At 37.2% G+C, this 20229-nt stretch overlaps 1 pseudogene; it reads right to left on the minus strand.

Moving 5' to 3' along the window:
- Nucleotides 1-2338: 2338 nt before the first annotated feature.
- On the minus strand, nt 2339-4702 carry LOC101641628 (annotated as a pseudogene).
- Nucleotides 4703-20229: the final 15527 nt, after the last annotated feature.

Below are 20229 nucleotides of genomic sequence, written 5' to 3' on the forward strand. Positions count from 1 at the left end.
ATTGTTCATAAGCTTTCCTTTACTCCTGATGCTCCATTCTTCCGCATATACTCCAATTCCTTGCATTATTTTCTAATCACACAAATTGAAAGAGTATGACAAAAAGATGCGAACTTGATGCATATATTTCCCGATTTCAAATTCTGCTGTATTCCTTTTTTTCTGATTGTACAACTGAATCTTGGTCTCTTCACAAGTTCCACATGAGCAGAGATAAACGTTGGGAGTTCCTGTTCTTCTCAGTGCTGTCCACACTCTGCTATGACACACACAGTTGAATATCATTGTATAGTCAATAAAAGGTAAGAAATATGCTTCTGGTTTTGTCTGCTTTCCAGGACTATCCATCTGACACCAACAATGATATCCCTAGGGTCACATTCTTCTGAACGCTGTTATATTTCAGGCAGCTCCCTGGAAATGTATTACTGAAACCATTATTGAATTATCTTCAACAAAATTTTATTGCATATTATATTACAGATATTGTTCCATAATTTCCACATTCTGTTGCGTTGCCTTTCTTTAGAATTGTCACATATTTAAATCTCTTCCATTTGTCAGTCTTCCATATTTCCTAGCATAGAGGCGTCCAGTGCTTCCAGGGATTCATCAGTATGTTGAGACGTTTCAGTAAATATTTATCAATTCCTGGATGCTTCTTTTGCAATACTGCCTTAAGAATCTCTTTCCTTCAGTACCACTAGTTCTTGATTGGATGATACCTCTTGAAATGACTGAATGTCAATTAGTTCTTTCTGTTACACTGTATTCTTTCCATCCTATTTTGTGCTGCCTGTTCAAAATTTTGCCCAAAGAACTCTCCAATATTTCAATTCAAGAATTAAATTTGTATTCAGTTCTTTCAACTTGAGGTGTGCAGAATATGTTTTTCCTGTTTGGCCATAAACTACAGGCATTGGGACATTTCATTATACTCTTTGTCTTCCTGAATTGCTCTTTGAATTTCTCTATTGAGCAATTCGTTTATCACTTCTTCTATTTCTTTTTAAGCAGGTCAAAACAAGCAGTAACTACCCAGGAGAAAGACCAGGATTTCTACACCTGTACACAGCTGGAGTAGTCTGGGAAATTCCCAGTGGACAGTGCTGCTCTGTCCTAGGGTCCCAATGAGCTGAAATTGACTTGGTAAGAGTGAGCTGTTCGGTTTTCCATTTGCTTTAGCTAGTCATTTTACATTTAAAAGTATATCCCAGAATCTCTTCTGACACGCATTTTAATCTTCATTTCTTGTTTTTTTTTTAATAATCTTCCTCTTTCTTCATGTATGCCTTGATGTTATCGCACAGCTCCTCAGTCTATCATTAGTGTATAGCACTCCAAACGTGTTCTTGAGAGATTATCTAAATCCTTGGTCATATTTTGGCTCTTATGGACTTGTTTTAATTTTCTTCAATTTCAATTTGATCTTACATATGAGCCAAACCATTAAGATATAAGGCCTTACAACTTACAAACCATTACATTAATGGTTTGTTCTGTAGTCAGCCCCTGACCTCTCCTTTGTTGCTGACATTGAGTTGATTTATTGTCTTTTCTCATAGGTACAATCAATCTGATGTCTGTATATGCTGTATGGTAAGGTCCATGTGTCAAGTCATTTATGTGGTTGAGAAAAGGTATTTGCAATGATGAAATCTTTGGTCATTCAAATGTCTATCTTAGAATCACCAGCTTTATTTCTATCACCAAGGCCATAATTTCCAGCCAATCTTCTTTCAGCTTTGGTTCCAATTTTCCCAATCCAATCTTCAATAATAACCAATTGATCTTAATTGCATGTTTGATCAATTTGAGATTGAACGAATTGGTGAAATTCTTTAATTCCTTCATAGTTAGCTTTAGTGGTTACTACATAAATTTGAAAAATACTTAGATATTAACTGAATTTTCTTGTTAGCCTATGTAGCTATTCTCCTGTCACAGACAGCCTTCTATTTCAATATAGATCTTTAAATGTTGTTGTTGTTGTTTCCCCAGTAAACAGTTTATTACAACACTACATGTACTGTAATCAAAATGGTGCTATTTACAAACATTATCATATGAAAATTTTAACAGTAACAAACTACTAAAAACAAGCATTGATTTGACTTTTTCCCCTCCAATTACTTGCACATTATAATGGCTAAATGTATATAACTGGTAATAACCTTGCAAAAGCTTTAACTTTTTAACTCACACAGGTTTCCTTTAAATAAAACAGTTAAGCAACATAAAAAGTAAAAATAGAGCTACTGATTACAATATATGCAGATTTTCTTTATTCAGATTCACCTGTTCATTTTATCCATGAATCCTTCTAGGCTCAGTTCAATCACCAGAAGCAAACAGCTGGACAGGCTTCCTTTCCCCATGAAAACAGTCTCGTCTTGGGAGCTGTTCCTCTTCCTTTGGCATCTCTAAGGATGATGCTACACACACTCTCCGCCCTGTCTCGGGCCCGAACCCGATGGTTCTCTTTTTCACTACTTCTCTCTCTCTCTAATGATCATCATCCCAATCTCTACTAACAGAATTATGATGGCAACTCTGTACCTGTGAGGTACTATGGCCCCTTCCTCTTGATTGTTCACTTTTGATGCAGAAACACAAGACTTGGGATTCATCTCCATGAGGGAAATCTTGCAAAGAGCTTATAAGGACTTTGAAGCAGTTATCGGCAGATACTTTTTATTTTTTAATTAAGGAAATTGCAGTTACCAAAGTCTCAACAACCCTCCCATAATCACCAGCACTGGCATCAGACAGCTCTGGAAATGACACTGCTTGAGATGGCCCTAATACTATTCATGGTTTCCTCAACCTCAGCTTCACTCAATGGTATTCTTGCTGTATCCACTTCCATTCCACAGTTCCCATAGTCAGCCATATCATATGATATGGAAGCCGGCCATATGGGTCTGTTGGTGGAGGACCCCAGCTATCTAATTGAGGCATTCCGTATTAGTTGACAGAGGAAAGAAAGCTGTCCATAGTGAAGCTGGTAGAAAGGCACCTGGATGTGGTCCTGGCAGGTGTTGAGGAGGAACAAGTGTAAGGACTGGCCCCAGAAGGCCATGTGGGAGAGGTAGAAAAGAGTCTGGTGGTAGTGGTGATCTCTGTTGTGGAGGTTGTGGGTAGGGAAAGAGGCTGTATCCTGGAACTGGGGTTGAGGACCAGGAGGAAGCAAACCCAAAGTGGAAGTGGTGGCTGCCCTAAAGGTTTTTCAGGAGGAAGAACTGGTGGTGGAGAGTGATATCCTCGATTAGGAAGCCCGGATAGAGGAGGAGGCAGACCCTGACCAGGTGGGGTGGTGGTGGATGTGGTGGCCTGGAAATCCTATGTGCAAGTGGGTGGAATCTGTCCAACTTGAAGAGGTGGCATTGGCCATCTGGTCCAGTGGTCCTAGGAAATCTGTTCCCACTGGGCACAACCCCTGGAAAATGGCCCTGTCCTCTACCAAATGTGGAAATGCTGCATGTGAACTGCCTCCAGGTGGACCAGCTTAATATTCCCTAGATATTTGTCCTGATTGTGTAGTTTTCCTGGACTGCACCTCAAATGGACTCAGTAACTGTTTATTGCATGGAGTTACAAGAGGTTTATGACTAGGTAGTTATCTTTTAGGCAACAGATCCACTAACTTTTTTGAGGATGCTTCAAATCGAACACCAACAAGAGATAACCCTTTTGAGTAGCCAATTGCCCAGTTTTCAAAAATTTTATCTCTAAAGTACATTTAATCCCAGAGAACAAACTGATTCAGGTAATTCTTCATCTGTTGTCCACCAAATGAGATTTTCAATATATAATGCAATGTATACAGATAATGTGTGGTGCCTGTTATAGCTAGATTGATTGTGCCAACCTGGCCAATAGGAACATGTGGGATTAATCAGGTCACAGTTTGATTGGAGATCAAAGAGATAAAGGGCTCTGAAAGGCCCATCCCTGTCTCACTTGCTCTCTGGTAATGGGAAAAGCATGCTGCTGCTGTTGCTGGTTATATGCCTCAACCTGTGTGCTATACCACCTGTGGACCAAGCCAACCTATGGTTCATGGATCGTGTCGCTAGAGTTTGATGCTCCTTTCACACCTGTTTCACCAAACTGCTGCATGCATTGCTTGAGCTTGAGGCTGGTGGATCCTTCACCTTGCATTGCTTAACTTCCATAACCAATCCTGAGTTACTGACTGTTACTGACCCATCTTGCTGTCTGCTGCCTATGGGCAGACTCTGCCTCTCTTGCCTGAGGGAAGATTCCACTATCTGATTCCTTGACCTTGGACCTGGCAACCCATGTGGGTTGAAGGACTTCCTGTCTATTACCTGTTCCACAAAACTGAATTGACTGAGCCCTCTGTACTATTGTGTGGACTAATTAGCTGTTATATTCCTTCTCCTGTAAAAACATGTGTGTGTGTGTGTGTGTGTGTGTGTGTGTGCATAATTATAAGTCTTCTGGTTTTGATTCTCTAGAGAACCCTTCCTAACACAGTGCCATTGCTTTCCCAACATCATTAATCAATTAGTGAGTGAATATCCAGGTAATCCTTCTCTTCTAGAGCATCTCCATTATTTTCAGATGGAGAGATGACGTCATCATACTAATCTATCTTATCATGTCCACCATACTCAGCTTTCTGCTTGGACTCCTCACCCACATCCGCATAAAGGTCGATGTGGTCCCCCCCCATCTGCCATCTTCACTATGGCACCACAGCAAATCTAGCTTAAATATTCTGTTTGTTAACAAATGCCACACCATTCCTCTTGAGCTTTTAGTCCAGGCATAGTGAACGATGCAATTGATTCAAAATGGGAGATAACATGCGATTCAGCTCACCAATGCCTAGGATACTGGTCTTTATATGGTCTCACTTTATAAGTTCCCTTATGAAGGAACTTTACAAGTTTCCTTTTGGGGGACTTCTATTTTTTTAGATTTATACCTTTTACTCATAATGACCCTATAGGACAGAACAGGACTACCCCTGTTGTTTTCTGAGACTGGAACTCTTTGGCGTATAGAAAACTGCAACTTTCTCTTGCAGCTGCTGGTTTTGAACTGGTGACTTGTGGTTAGCCATGCAACAAGGAACCCACTATACCACGAGGGCTGGATATAGTCAGAATCCACTCAATGGCACTGAGTGAGTGATACTATGTTCACTTGTTGCTCCTGTTAGTCATGGATATTTGCAGCTATGTATTCTCATTTTGGGCGGTGCCCCGTTAGCACATGTAGGTCCCAAAGCTTTACTCCGTACAGAGTATTAGAGTTAACTCAACTTTGAGGAGGCCGTTCTTTCCCACCTGAGGGGAAAGAGTCCACTATCTGCCTGTGTCTGACAACTTTTGATTCTATTAATAATGTTTTGAATGACTAATCACTCAGAAGTGGACAGATTTATCTTTCTCCATAGTTTGTTCTTCATCTGGTAACTGCTGAAACCTGTTCATGATGGGTAGCCCTGATGGGATTTGAAATACCATTGACATATCTTCCAGCATCACAATGACATGCACATTACGAGAGTACAACTGCGTGACAAGCGAGTGGGTGTCTGTGTGAAGCAGAGACAATGGTTCTTCTTAGTGAAAGAGGAATGAAGAAGATGATGCCCCAGAGAAAGAGTAGCCTGAAAAGGACCTCCATGGTATTTAGGGCTTGAAGAATGGAGGTGTACCCCACATGTCAAGGAATTAGATGACCTCTGTAAGGTGCAAAGAAAGACAAGAGATTTTCCCTGAGAATCTCCAGACTGAAACAGCCCTTGAGTTTAGTCACCTCATGAGACATACTCAAGATGTCTTCCAGTCAAAACTGTAACTTTGTTTTAAGTCACCAAGTCTGTGGTAATTTGCCTGAACCAATAACAAGTGTTCCTTGTCCGGTAAGCACCAGACTGGTAACCAAAAAAGTGACAATTGAAACCCACCAGCCCTCTTCAAGAGAATGATGAGGCAATCTACAAGCAAAAATAATGATAGCCCTAGAAATCCTATTTCATGTTGCTAGAGTTCAGATTCAACTTGATCGTAGTGAGTTTTGGTTGGTTTGGTTATATCATGTGATGGAACCAATGATTTTATTCTTCTTCTCTGTGTTAGACTGGGTTGTCTAGAAAATGAAAGAAAATAGGGAAAAAAACAACCAAACAAACAAACAAAAAAATCAATGGACCACCTGACTGACAGGTTTCCTTAAGATTTTGTAACCCACTCACGTCCTTGATAAACCTCCATAATCCCTAAGAATTGTCTGTGAGTCCCGTGTAGCCCTTATAATGTCGGATCAAATCCAGCAGAGAAGTAGAATATCATGGTAGAGAAGGATCATGTTAGAACAAGCTAACAAGTTGGAGGGCGGAGGCAGATCTGATCTCTGCTTCACAAGAAGCCTCCTTGCGCAGACGTGTGGTTGAATTTCCCTTCCTTCTTGAGTAGCTAAGAAGGTCGATCATCTCCTCATCTATGAATAATGCTTAATCTTGGATTATCACACAGAGATGTCTTAGCAACCTTTAAAGAGTGCTTACAGCACAGCAGTGTTTTTTCCACCTACATAGGGTGAATGCAGAAACAAGTGCAAGTGATAATATTCTATTAATTTCTGGAATTTTTTGTAATTAACATTTATGATGGACATAAATATGTGAGTGGCTACCTCAAAAGGAATATTTAAAACTTGCTTTTATGTCTGCACTAATCTTGTCCTGTCCTCATCTTTCCCACAAAATTGCTGGAGAATTGAATTACTTATTCTGAAATTAACCCTGAAGGGCTACACAATTCTTGGACCACACTGACTTTTCTAGCTTATTAACATAGAAAAAGACATCCCAGGGAAGAAACTTCAATTTTCAAATAAAGCACTGATGAATGAAGCAATAAAATGGTAAGAAAGGCTATTTCCTTTCCATGGGGGAACACTCTGGGCCAAGTGTGCTGAAGTTTTATGCTAATATAAAATTGGTTCCAGCAAAGTACCCAATTTTACAATCTAACAAATTGGTGCCAACTTATTTAAGTAGTCTAACACCAGAAAACAAGTAGAAAACTATTCAAGGAACATCTGTTTAGAAGAAAAGTCTGGAATCATTAAAAATGTATTCAGCATAAGATAATGAGTAAGAATGAAATTAGTGCTGACTTGCTCTCAGAGATATGATTTCAATAAGAGTGGCCATAAAATGTGGCTGTTGTGAATAAGGCTTATCCCTGTTCAATAAATGAATGCTTGGGCTGTTTATTATTGACTGGCACAAGTGAAGATAGATCATTATAAACAAATTTGAAATTAATGGGAATACATTTTCATTTTGTATACACAGTAACAGGAGGAATGAAAAGAAAAATAGAAATTGTAACCATGTTTGACATTAGCTCTTCATCACTGATTTTAAAGAAAGAATTAAAATGTTTGACTCAGGTAATGCTAGTCTGTATGATGCACGCTGCAGAGGTAAAAATATTTTGAACTTTTAGACATTGATGACTATAATGGCTGTTTCATTTTCTCTTGTAGTTCTTTTTCTAATTTTGATATTCTTCCAAGAAAAGGGTGATGGTTTTAAAAAACTCCCAAAACCCAAAATACAAAATAGTACCTTTACTCAATTGTTTCAGCTAATATGTCTTAATTGTGTCTATTGTATGAGTAAAATTGGAGCAAATTACATTAAATTACAGTATTCACTAGGTCATTTCACAGGAATAGATATATCATTTTCAAATTAAAGGATGGCAAAGGATGAGGAATATTTTAAAACATATTAATGTATCAGTACTAATAATTCAATTTAATTAGAAAATCCCATTGATACAATCTATACAGTAGCAATCAATATGATTCTTTTTTTTTTTTGCAATCAATATGATTCTAATGAAGTAAGCAGTGCTATTTTTCTTTAAAAAGGATTATTGACTAGAACATACAAAGAAGGGATAATGTCTTCTGTTTTACAGTTGTTTTTATATGAACAGTGATAGTTTAATTGAATACTATAGTGAAAGGGCTGCCTTTGACTGTTTAGATGAGGTTTAGCTCATATTAATACTTTTGGGGGTCAGGTGTGCATTCCTGTTTAAAACAAATAATGAAACCAACAGTGCTATCCATTTAGTGCTCACTCCCTGAGGGAAGGGTTGAATAAAGTCACTCTCATTCATCTTTCAAACCACAAGAAAGCCAGAAAAAGAATGCACACAGTATAAATCCATTAGCTCTTTAATGAATTTTAGAAATTGTGTCATCAATTGATATAATATGTCTCTCCCAAATAATGTGACCGAGTAGCCTATATTTGTTAAAAATTGAAAAAAAGATTGTTACAATTTAAGGAATAAAATACATAAATGTAGAAATAGCAGAAAAAACAAACCACGCATTTACTTCCTTTTCTTCCTCTCACTGCTTTGCTTCCTTTCTACTGTCTTTTGTACTGCCTTTTCCCCCTTCCATTGTTACTCCTGTAGTCTACGTATCCTCTATTTCTCTGCAAATTCATTCCATCTTCTTAGACATCTTTCCATTGTCTTTTTGGAATATTAATATTCGTGCAATATCAGTAATAACTTTGAAAATAATCAGTAAGGATGCTGGAATAATTGCGTTAGAGAATCCTGGTATTCAAAATGATTGAAAAAAATAGAGGAGGTGGTTTTAAAGATAAAGAGATTATGGATTTTAACATCCAAAGAATTGGTGATCTATATTTGCTTTCTTCCACTTGTTTTGCCAGTTCCTCATAGTGTGGTGGGGTGTGTGTTGTGATGCTGGAATCCATTTCACTGGCATTTCAAATGCCTCAGAATCACCCCAAGTCAACAGTGTTCAGTGGAGCTTCAGACTAAGAACAGACAATGAAGAAGGGCTTAGTTGCCTACTTTGGAGGCATTAACCACTAAAAATCCTATGCATACCATGGAAACATTGTCCTACACCAAAGGCTTAAAGGATGTATGCAGGACATAATCAAAGCTAGTGTCAGATGATGTGTCCCTTGAGTCAGAAGACAATCAAAATGTGACTGAAGAGGAGTGACGCTGGTATTCAAAATACAGTTGACCATAATGATTTGAGTGGATTAAATCCTGTGAGAGTGGAGCCTTCAGGATCTTTATTTGCTGATGGGGCATGAGCCAGGGTGAGAAGAAACATATACACAAATCTAATAATGTGAACTTGAATGCTTGAACTATGAATCTAGGAAAATTGGAAGTTGTCAAAAAGTAAATGGAATGCAAAAAGATTGATACCCTCGGTGACAGTGAGCTTCAATGAACTGCTATTGACCATTTTCAATAAGAAATTCATATGGTTTACTGTGCTGGAAATGTCACAATCAAGAGGAACAGTGTTGCATTTGTAGTCATAGAGGACATCTCAAGATTTTTAAGTACACTACAGTCTGTAATAAGATTATCTCTATATGCCTTCAAGAAAATCCAATCAATGCAAAGATTATTCAAATGTATTCCTCAAATACCAAAGCTAGTGATGCAGAAATTCAAGAATTGTATCAATGTCTTTAGTCTGAAACTGATCAAATATGCAATCAAGATGGACTGCAAAAGTTGGAATCAACAGTGGTTGTTGGAAAACCTGGCCTTGGTGATAGAAATGAAGCTGGAGATCACATGAGAGAATTTTGCAAAACCAACAACTTGTTCATAGCAAATAACTTTTTCACCAACACAAGTGGCAAATATGCACATGAACTTCTCTGGTTGGAATACATAGAAACCAGGTGTGTGGGGAAAGATTACGGAGGAGCTCAATATTAGCAGCTAAAAGCAGTTGAGGAGTTGACTGTGGAACAGACCATCAATTGCACATATGTAAATTCAGATTAAAGCTCAAGAAAATTTAAACACGTCCACGAAAGCCAAAATATGACCTTGAGTCTATCCCAGGTGAATTTTTAGAACATCTGAAGAACCAATTTAATGCATTGGACAGAGATCTGATGAGCTTTGCGATGACATCAAGATTATCATGAATGAAGAAAGAAAAAGGCCATTTAAAAGACAACAGAGAAATAAAAGATCAAAGTGGATATCAGAGGAGATTCTGAAACTTGCTCTAAATCACAGAGGAGCTGAGGCAAATGGAAGGAATGATAAACTCAAAGAGATTAACAGACAATTTCAAAGGAAAACACCAGAAGACAAAGAGAAATATTATAATAAAATGTGCAAAAACCTAGAGCTAGAAAACCCAAAGAGAACACACTCAGTCTATATTAAACTGAAAGAACTCAAGAAAAAGTTAAGCCTTGAGTTGCAACATTGAATATTCCAGGGCAAAATAATGAAAGATTCAGGAAACATCAAGAGAAGAGGAAAAGAACACAGGCACTGTACCAACAAGAATTAGGGACATGCACATACTTTTATGACATAGCTCATGAGCAAGAACCAGTGTTCCTGAAGGAAGAAATTCAAGCTGTGCTGAAAGCACTCACCAAAACCAATGGCGAGAAGAAAGTCACCAGAAATTAATGGAATACCAAACAAAATGTTTAAACATTCTGTTGAAGTACCGGAAGCACTCATTTGTCTATGCCAGAAAATTTGAAAGGTGGCTACTTGGCCGACTGACTGGTAGAGATCTGTATTTGTACCCATTCCAAAGAAGTTGACCCAAATGAATGGTCAACTTATAGAACAATGTCATGGCTCTCACATGAACATAAAATGTTGTTGAAGGTCATCCAACAGAGGTTGCAGGAGTATGTTGAGAAGGAGCTACAGGAACTTCAGGCCAGATTTCAAAGAGGGCATGGATCTGGGGATATCATTCCTGAAGCAAAGAATACCAGAAAGATGTTTATTTCTGTTTTATTGGCTATTCCAAAGCACTAAATTGTGTGGATCATAACAAACTATGGATACCCTCTAAAACAATAGGAATTCCAGAAGACATGCTCATGTAAAACAATAATCAAGGGGCAGTTGTGTGAACAGAACAAAGGGACACTACGTAATTTAAATTTTAAAATAGTGTGTATCAAGATTATATCCTCTCTTACTCAATCTGTATTCAATAATACCTATGCAATCTTGTATTAGTCTAGGTACTTTAGAGAAACAAATCCACAGCAACTCATGTATAAGAGAGTTTTATGTAAAGAAAGTGTGCATCATGAAAACATCCCAACCCAATGCTGCCCTAGCCCACAAGTCCAACATTAACCCATTAACCCAACACCAGTCCACAAAGTCCTCCACCTCAAAAAACAGAGGCAATGATGCCGACTGCAGGAGGAAAGCTGAGTCAGTGAATGAACAAGCATCTCAGCACTAACAGGGGTCTCCACATGGCTGCTCCAGCACCCAGGGCTGCATCGGGATAGGTCCATGTAGCTTCTCCTTGGGGATGTCTTGTAGGAAATCAATCTTGCAAGCTGAAGCAGGGAACTGCTAAGGCAGCTGCACCCGGTGTGACCATCACAAAACAAGAGACCCGAAAACAAGAAAGGCCAGGCTCACCACCCATTTATCCCTCCGCCTTTCAATTAGCCCCACATGTGATTATGGGCCAGGTTGGTACAATTCACTAACCCAAATCTGTATGCAGAGAAAATCCATCAGAGTTAGCTGTGCTACATGAAGAAGACTGTAGATTAGAGGAAGACTTATTAACAACCTGTGCTATGCAGATGACACAACCTTGCTTGCTGAAAGTGAGGACTTGAAGCACTTGCTGATGAAGATCAAGGATATCATCTCTCAGTATGGATTACAACTCAATGTAAAAAACAGAACAAAATCATCACAACTGGACCAATAGGCAGTTTAATGATAAATGGGAAAGATTGATATCAAGGATTTTGTCTTGATTGAATCCACAATCAAGGCTCATAGAGTCAGCAGTCAAGAGACCGAAAGATACTTTCATTGGGTAAATCTATGTAAGACCGCTTTAGGAAGTTGAAAAGCAAGGATGCTACCTTGAGGACTAAGGTGTGCCCTGACCTAAGCCATGGCATTGCCAATCACCTCATGTGCATGGGAGAGTTAGACTATGAATAAGGAAGACTGGATAAGAATCAGCAAGTTTGAATTGTGGAAATGGAGAAGAATTGTCAAAGTCCCTGGACTACAATATGGACAAGCAAGTCTGTGCTGTAGGAAGTAAGGCAAAATCTCCTGGAGGCAAGGAATGTGGGACCTCGTCTTCCCTAATTTAGACATATTGTCAGAGGCGACTAGTCCCTGGAAAAGGGTTTCATGCTTGGGGAAATAGGGCAAGGAAAAGGAGGAAGGCCCCTGACAAGATGGATTGACACAGTGGCTACAATAATGGGTGTAAGAATAGAAAGCATCATGAGGATTACACAGGACAGGGCAGTGTTCCCTTCTCGGTACCACAGCAGGAAACACTGCCCAGGAAGGAAACTATGCATTCTCACAATTGTGATTATATTGGAGTCCATCCTTGCAACCACTGTGTCACTCCATCTCATTCAGTGTTTCCGTCTTTCCCATTGCCTCTTTTACATACATCTATATGAGGACTCACAATAGATTGACAGCACCCAGTGCAAACTCTGGCATTCCATTAACCTAATGGTCAGAACTTTCAGTTCTGATATATGATGTAAAGAAATGTATACAATGATGATTTAAATTCTGGGATAGAGACTGCCAAAGTCTGAAGTAAATGTTTGTGTATATTGGTGTCTATATAGGTATGTGAGTGTTTTCTTTGGAAATGTGAGAGATGTTGTGAGATATTTAATGTGGCAGTCTGTGCACAGGAACAATAAAATACTATAGGAAAAATAAGCTTAACTTACTCATGTTTCTATGTGATAGCAGTGTTTTGAGCATAATTATTATTATTGTCAGAACTGTAGTTACTCTTCTATAGAAAACAATATGCAGATTCTATTTTTACCGTAAATCAGAAGTATCATACAAAGATGATAATCACCAGAAAGATGTATTTTAGAGCACAGGTAGTATCTCTAAGTTTTTCTCTTTGTAGAATATACTATTTCTTGAATTGAAATATAGGCTTCGTCATAATTCAGTGTAAAACTTCTGTTGGAAATAAGTTGTTTCTAGAGCAATCTCCTTATTAAACATTCACCTTGATTTGAATACAATTACTTTTCAATACTCTACATTATGTCAGATATTGAACAACATTTAGTTGCTTCAATCAGTACAATTTTATAGTATCCAGAGTACAGAAGGTGTAAGCTAATAGTCCAATAATTAGACTCAGTCAGAATTTTATTTTAGCATAAATACATTTCCTTAAATTCTTATTACTCTAAATACCTTTCTCCCTAAATTTCAAGCCATAAATGAATCTTTGTAAATTGTAAAAAATACATTTCACTATTTTATTATTATTTAAATTTAAATAAAACTAAAACATATAGAGAATAATATACATGTACATAATCAATCAACCAGATTAAGATATTGTTGAATAAAAGTTTTAGTTAACAAACAGCTTAACTAGCTTTTAAGTTTTATCCTTGTCCACAATATCAAATATTGAGCTTAAAATGCCTTCCAGAAATTGGTCTATAACATTTATAATATCCATTTTCAAAAAAGAAACACAGGACCCACACTTCACACTATGGACAAAACAGAGCTCAAGATGCATTAAAAAACTAAATGTACATCCTAATACCCTAAAGGAAATCAATGGGAAAATAGGGACAAACTTAGGCTTATATATATTACAAGGCACAATGAAAAATACCTACACAATAGAAGACAAAATAGAAACTGCATCAAAAGAATCAAAAGAGAACACACAGATTAGAAAAAAACATAGCAATAATATATCATATAAAGGGTAATTTCAAAACTCTACAGAATTGCAACATCTTAATAATAAAAAAAAATGTAAATAACCCAATCAAAGAAGAGGCACAAGAAATGGACAATTTACTACAGATGACATCCAGATGGCCAATAATCATATGAAGAAATGTTTGCATTCATTAGATAGAAGAGAAATATAAATTAAAACAACAATAAGATGCCACCTCACAGACACTCTTAGGATTTAAAAAAAAAAAAGGAAACAAAAAACAGAAAATAATAAATGCTGGCAGGGATATGGAGAGATCAGAATGCTCACATACTGAATTGTAGAATTGTATACCCCTATAGAAATCAGTATGATGCTTCCTTAAACAAATACAAATACTTTATTATCATGCAACCTCTCTACTTGATATCTAGCCTAAAGAAATTAAAGACAAAACATGAACAGATGTATGCACACATATTTAACACAGCAATTTCTATAATATCAAAAACCTGGAAACAATAAAAAAGTCTCGACTATAAAGGAATTCATTAGCGAACTCTGATACATGCATTAAATGGTATATAGCACATCTTTAAGAAACATGGATGATTCAGTCAAACACATTAAAACATGGACAAACGTGCAGAATATTATGCTCAACACAGCTACACTCTGTATTAGTCTCGGTGCTTTAGAGAAAAAAATCCTCAGAAACTCATGTATGAGAGTTTTACATAAAGGTTAAGTGCACATCAGGAAAATATCCCAACCCAGTGCTACCCAAGCCCACAAGTCTAACATTAACCCATATGTCTGACACCAATCCACAAAATTCCTCCTCTACCTCACAAAGCACACACTATGACGCCAACTGCAGGAGGAAAGCCGGATCAGTGAATGTGTAAGCATCTCAGCACTGGCAGGGGTCTCCACATGGCTGCTCCAGCACCCAGGGCTGCATTGGGATAGATCCATGTGGCTTCTCCTCAGGGATGTCTTGCAGGAAGTGAACCTTGCCAGCTGAATCAGAGAACTGGCTGAGGCAGCTGCACCCTGGTCCAATCATCAGAAAGCAAGAGACTCAAGAACTAGAAAGGCGAGATTCACCAAGCCATTTATCCCTCAGCCCTTCAATTAACCCCACATGTGTTTATTGGCCAGGTTGGCACAATAAACTTTAACTAACTCACATTCTCATAAAGATACCTTTTTATGACACCATTATTATAAAGGCAAAGCAGATAAAGAAGAGTGGTTTTCATTCCAAAGGATAAGATTTTAAATACTAAGACAAGGGCAGAATGCGTGGGGTGGAGGAGGGAGAAGGGAAAGGAAAGTAAGGAAGGAGGGAGGCTGGAGAAGGGGATAAAAATTAAAAAAAATAAAATGTTAAAGGACCACATATATGAGATATAGTGGAATACTGAATTCATGAGATGGGTGGTGCAACTACATAAAATATGTCTTTCTGACTATGTATCATATTACACAAGAGGGGAAAGACATCTATGGAAATAAATATAAACAAAAAGTTAATGTTAGAAAGAGAGAGAGGAGAGAGATCACAACAGTAAAACCCCTCCGGCGTTCTCACCCATTGGATTAAACATTGTGCTGAGTGGCTCCGAAAGAAGGAAAAGCAGGGCTGAAGCTGGTCCAGGTTACTTTGTGACGTACAAGTTCGAGTCAAACAAACAAACAAATAACGAGTCTTATGAGAATAGAAAAGTGTTATAAGAATAAAAATGAGTAGATGTCAAATCCCATCACCTCCTAATTTAAATCTAAAAAGCTTTGTGGTTACAAGTGAGTGTAGGGCCAAATTATAGCGGTCAGGCCAGAAGTGTCCTGCTATAATGCAACGCATTAAAAAGGGGCGGGGTTGTATTAAATCAATCACGATAATGTTGACATTCCAGTTGTCCTCCTCTCATCTTGGTAAATCTCAGTGTATCCAGCTTTTTTGAGCCCTTTGTTTTCTAAGAAAGCAAAATGGCTTCCTTGTAGTCACATAAGAACTACGTTAAAAATTCATTGACATTTTATTACTTTTCAGCACTAATGGCCACACAAAATTTTTATGCTCTCATGATTTTCCAAATTCATGATTCATTTGTTTTCCAAATTCCAAATGATGATTCTTAATTTCATAGATATTATATATATATATATATATTACATATATATGCTTAATCCTATAGTGCACATGTATGCAGACATAATGCTATATGAAGGCATATAACTTTTCATGTTTGCATCTTTGGTTTTAAAATTAAATGTGTCACAAAATTGTTAGCAAAATGAAATTATGACAATTATTTATAGTGATTTCATTACCATTGATTGAGACTCACAGTGACTCTATTTTGGGTTTCTGAGGTTATAAATTCTTAAGGGTCCAGATACATTTATTTTTGTCCTATAGACTGCAGCTGGTTGATTTGAAGCACCAACCTGTCACTCATGCAGTTAATAATCCAATGTCTATCCAACAGAGCCACTTTAGTGTAACTCAAATTCATATTATTCACTGACAATTAATATATCATTATACTATGTTATCATCATAAATTATTCTGGCAGAAAATTCTTAGTTTTGTTGTTTTTCAGTCTTATAAATAATAATCCCATATGCAGTATACATTCATACATTACTTTTAGGAATGCACTTAAAATAAATATTGCTTATGAATAGGTGAAACTTTATCAAATACACAAAGTTGCATACATGTGATTGATTTGTTAGTTTTAAAAATTCAATACACCGCCCTTTATATAATGTATGTGGAAAATAATTTCTACTTTATTACTTGTTTTTCTCTCCTCTTTTATTTGTTATCTATAGAAGCAGTATTTTCTAAGTTTTGTTTTACTTGGTCATGGTTATTACTCTTCTTCCTAGCTTTTTCTTTTGGACTCTTAAGAAATTCTTCCCAAGTCAGTATTTTTAAAAAATGTTTTTAAAAATACATTTTTAACTTTTAATTCATTGACACTAATTTTGTATGGTCTAAAGAAGTTATGTTCTCAAATATATCATCAAGAACAATCTATCAAATACATAAATGTGTGTCCATAATTTGAATCTATGAAACTATATTTGCTATGTTGTTGGCCAAGAATATTGAAAGTATAATGGAATACAAGTTTGAATGAGAGAAATTACAAGCAGAATGTTCTCCAAAAGTGAAGATGATGAGGTTTAGTCTCACAAACTTTGCAAATGTTACCAGGAGAGACCAGGGATTTCAAGGTCCAAGAATGTCCTTCATCCTTGATGGCAGTGAAATCCCTCCTGCCTGCTCCTGTGGTGGTTTATTTTATATCAGGATGGCAAAGTTGACAAATCTCCATGGTACAGTTCCAATTTTTACAGTAACAATTAGTCCTGTTAACAATCACTTACAACTGAATCTTATAGTCCTCTCCGTTTCTTGTCGTATCCAGACTCATCAGGGAAAAGCCATCTGCATGGAATTACAAAGATGATGGCTAGAAGAGCTATACTAAACTCTTCTGTGATTTTTATGATTTCCACAATCAAAGCCATGGATGTAGCAGTCAAGAGACCAAAAAATGCTTCCATTAGGTAAATCAGTTAAGGACGTTACTTTGAGGACTAAGATGTGCTTGACCTAAGCCATGGTATAATTGCCTCTTATGCATTTGGACTTTGAATTAAAAGCCAAAGAAGAACTGATGCACTTGAATTATGGTGCTGGCAAAGAATATTGAAAGCACCGAATACTGCTAAGAGGACAGAGTGCTCCTGAGAGGCAAAGATGTCAAGACATCATCTTATATACTTAGGGCATATTTTTAGAAGAGACTTGTCTTACATAGTTTGGACATATTGTCAGGATAGACTAGTGCCTGGGGAAGCACATCATGCTGTGGAGGGGTAATGAAGAAGAGGAAGGCTTTCAAGGAGATGAATTGATACAGTAGCTGCAACAATGGGCTTAGGCATGGGGACAAACATGAGGGTGGTGCTGGACCAGATGTTTCACTCTCTTGTGCATAAGGTTGCAATGGGTCGGAACCAAATTGCTGGTATCTAACAATAACAACAACATAATTTCCTGTTTGTTTGTTTTTTAATAAGAGGAGAACTCAGCCAGTTAGAATAACTATACAAAATCACTCAAAAAACAAAACCAAACCCAGTCCCATTGTGTCAATGCCGACTAATAGCAATGCTTTAGAATTGACAGCATAGAACTGTTCCTCAGAGTTTCCGAGACTGACTATTTCCAGGAATAAAAGGCCCTATCTATCTCCCTAATAGTGGCTAGTGGTTTTACACTGCTGACCTTTCAGATTGCAGCACCATTTCCACTACATCACCAAGGTTCCTAAAATTCTCCCTAGTGCCTCTTTATTTCTTTTCAGTTTTCTTTTCTTTTCTAAGTCACTAATCACCTATTTCCAAAGGTCACAGTCAATACTAGCATCACTTACTGGTCTGAAAGTCTGAGTGTCATATGCCACATTGCATAACTATATACGCCAATATAATCAAATTCTTAATGAAACTCAATTAAACTGTCTGTGCTGTGGCTCCTCTGTCTCTTGTCTCTGGAGTAGGAAGGCATCTCATTTGTTTAACCTTTTATACATGTGAACAGAGCCTAGGAATATTTAGCTAGCACTTTTTTTATGGAGATTTAGGTAAAATTACTCAAATACATTTATTTCATTTGAGTTCTTCTCTTTTCCCTTCATTTACAATTTTGTTTATCCTGTACTGCATAGCATAAGATGTAGACTGATTTTTATTACCCTTAAAATATACCTTATGTACATATGATGTCAAAAAAATAAATAAAATGAACACCTATTTGACCACTATTTTGTTCAGAAAAGAGAACATTTCTAGTATTCCTGAAACTTCTAGTTGTCTCTCTCCCCTCAAGACATTCTATCTAAAGAAATAAGCGCACTCCTAATGCATGCAATTAAAATTTGGTCTTCCTTTCTTTGTCGTTTTAATGTGTATAAATCAAATAAAAATATTGTTTCAATAGGAATGTCTTTGAAATCTATAACAATATACCTTGGAAATCTTGCAGGTGGGGCAGGTACCAGAACACCCTCCTAAAGCACACATCACCAAAAAAAAAAAAAAAAGCACACATCACCATGAAGCGGATCATCCACATTTTCTCCAATACAGTGTGCTGTGACATATAGGAAGTACCATTATTAAAATGTGAAACATTGTGAAGATATGACGTGAGTGCATGCTGTCCCAAGCCTGTGATTGTTTACAAATGAAGTACGTGTGAAAGCATGATAACGTGAGGCACGCCTGCGGACAGGAAAGCCTAGTATGAGTAGTTGTGTGATTTGCTTCTCAAGAAAAACATTGGAAGAGTATTTCATATTGTTGCATTCTGCTCATTTGTTTGTTCTGCTTGCTGTGCTAGTTAAGGATCACTGGTGGTATAGTGGTTTACACATCTCCTAACCACACTGTCACCAGTTCAAATCACCGGAAGTGCCTCAGGAGAAAGATGAAACTTTCCACTTTTAGGAAGATGTACTGTATCAGAAACTCGGGGGCAGTTCTACTCTGCCCTATTGGGCGGCAATGAGTAAGATGGCACTGACTTTGGTTTGCTACACTATTTGGCATTTGAATAAAAGAAAATTCTTCCAGGCTGGCATGGTGGTTTCGCATTGTGCTACTAACCACTAGGTTACCAGTTCAAAACCACCAGATACTCTCCAGGATAGAAAGGAGACTTTCTATTCCCATAAAAAATTGCAGCTGTGGAAACCCTCAGAGGCAGTTCTACCTGCCCTTTCAGGTCACTATGAGTTGTAATTGACTCTATGGCAGTGAGTTAATTTTCAGTTTTGTTTTAGTTTGTGCAAACATAGCCAGCATTGGACAAATGGGGGGAAGGGGTGTGAGAGGGCTGCTAAAAAACATTTTTGTATATTTTCGGATGCATATAATAAATTGCTCATTTAGAATTTTATCTAATTAGTGTTATCAAGTGCTTTATATCACAGTGTATCAGAACCAAATATTCACCATCTCCATGCTCCCCTATATGTTTGAGTCAATTTTTGAGTTAGATATATTGAGTTGCATATTGTAGGATGTATATATGTTAAAATTTCCTAAATAAGTCTCCCCATAAATTCAGTATTATACCCTAGTGAGATATACATTTTTATTCATATTTGATTTTGCTTTTCAGTAATTGTTTAAGTATTTGCTAATCTGCTAGATTTTTATGAAGTCTAATTTTGGTTTAATTTGCAGTTCTTTCATTACTAATCAGTTGAAACAACTTTTCAAAAGCAGTTTGAGAAATTTTGTTTTGCTATTTTCTTTATTTATGAGGGTTTTTTAAAATTGGGAATTAGGACAAATAGCCTATCATTCCATAGTTCAGTCAGATCAAGCAGTGTTGTACA

Source organism: Echinops telfairi, unplaced genomic scaffold (assembly GCF_000313985.2).
Source record: "Echinops telfairi isolate 266 unplaced genomic scaffold, ASM31398v2 ScPeMD7_7469;HRSCAF=8507_1, whole genome shotgun sequence".
NCBI classification, from domain to species: domain Eukaryota; kingdom Metazoa; phylum Chordata; class Mammalia; order Afrosoricida; family Tenrecidae; genus Echinops; species Echinops telfairi.